This window comes from Lepeophtheirus salmonis, unplaced genomic scaffold (assembly GCF_016086655.4).
Source record: "Lepeophtheirus salmonis unplaced genomic scaffold, UVic_Lsal_1.4 unplaced_contig_14179_pilon, whole genome shotgun sequence".
In the NCBI taxonomy this organism is placed as follows: Eukaryota; Metazoa; Arthropoda; class Copepoda; order Siphonostomatoida; family Caligidae; genus Lepeophtheirus; species Lepeophtheirus salmonis.
The window spans coordinates 19,957-21,694 of NW_027290855.1; the positions used below are offsets into that span (position 1 = coordinate 19,957).

The 1,738-nt window shown below is 19.6% G+C and overlaps 1 non-coding gene across 1 annotated transcript; it reads left to right on the forward strand.

The window, feature by feature from the left end:
- Positions 1-986: 986 nt before the first annotated feature.
- On the forward strand, positions 987-1,059 carry TRNAR-UCU (transfer RNA arginine (anticodon UCU)). The gene has a single exon. It is a non-coding gene; the product is annotated as a tRNA-Arg (tRNA).
- Positions 1,060-1,738: the final 679 nt, after the last annotated feature.

The following is a 1,738-nucleotide window of genomic DNA, read 5'->3' on the forward strand; positions in this document are numbered from 1 at the left end:
AAACAGATAATAAAATAAATATAAAACCTGGAGATGAATATGTTATTAATAATTCTGATAATAATAATAATTCAAATTGAAAATATATGGGATAAATTTTAGAATATTAAAAATTAAACTAATTCAGAAAATTATATTTAAAATAGCCTGTAAAATGAAAGTGATAATGAGTTAAAGTTAAGTTTAAAAAAAAATGTATATATAATAAATAGTTAGAAACAAACATTTATAAAACATTGATAATATAATAAGGTGATTTAAAAATTCTTTCGGATAAAAATTATAAAAATTAGTAAGATATTGAAAATAACTCATAAAATATATTTAAAATATTATTTGAAGTATATTTACAGAAATATTTAATCATTTAATACTGAAATACTAAATAATAATAAGTAGATATTAAATGATAGGACAAATCAATAATTTTAAAAATTAATAATAATATAATATTACTTTTTACTGAAATTCATTTTTCAATGGATTCTACTATTGGTAAATAAATGACAAATGATAATTTAAATATAGAATACTATATTAATTTATATAATAATTTAAAAAAATAATAAACATATCTAAAAAATGGAACGGAAAATTAAATACTAAATATATAATTTGGTAAATCCTACTATTTCTAAAAGATATAAATAGAAATTAAATCAATACACATTCATATAATTCAAAGGAAATAGTATATAACATTAGATATTTTCTATAAGGTGAGAAATAATTATAAGATATTTACTAAAATTAAATTATTAACTTAAAGTCTTGTTGTAATATTTATTAGATTTTTACTTCTTACTATAAATGTATATATTTATTATATGTTGTATTATTATATATTTATAATTCCTTAAGAAACACGGTTTACTATAAATTATTAAACGATTATTGAGATTTTTTGTTATAAATTTTATAGTTTTAAATAAAATATAAATATGAGATTAGTGAAATACAAATCACATACTTTTAAATTAAAATAAGCTCCAGTAGCGTAATGGCTAACGCGTCTGACTTCTAATCAGGAGATTGTGGGTTCGAGTCCCGCCTGGAGTAATATTTTACAAAATAAAATATTTTTTTTAATAAATTTGAAAAATAAAAATTTTTTAATGGCAACGAAAGCAAACTTATCACGAGCAGGAAAAGTTAGAAATCAAACACCAAAGGTCCAAAAAAACGCAAAAGCAAGAAAACTAACTGGAAGAGCAGCAATAAGAGAAAGATTTGAACGACGAGAAGCTGAGGGCTACTTTATCGGTAGAATGAAAATGAACTTCCAAGGAGACGTTTAAAAAAATTTAAGTAAAATTTTTTAATTTAAAATTATCAATTTTCTGGTTTTCAAGATAATTAATTAATTTTTAATATTATGCATTTACATGGATACGTGTTATTTTTTTTCCTATCTCAATTCAGAGATAAATTTCATTGAAGTGAAAAATTGTGATACTTTTGAGGAACTTATTGAAAAATCAATATTTTTATCCAGCGTTAATTTTGATAAATGCCCCAAAAATTATAGATATGATGATTATAAGAAACAATATGAAAATATTATTTATAAAATTAATTATAGTTTTAACGATCTTAAAAACACAAAATCTAGACCTAACATAAATTTTAATGAAAATTCTACACATTTAAGAGAAACGCATAATTATCCAAAAAAGGAAATTTATTATTGTTATAAAAATAAAATTTACAGTAAATTTTTTTTAAAAAAAATGAATAA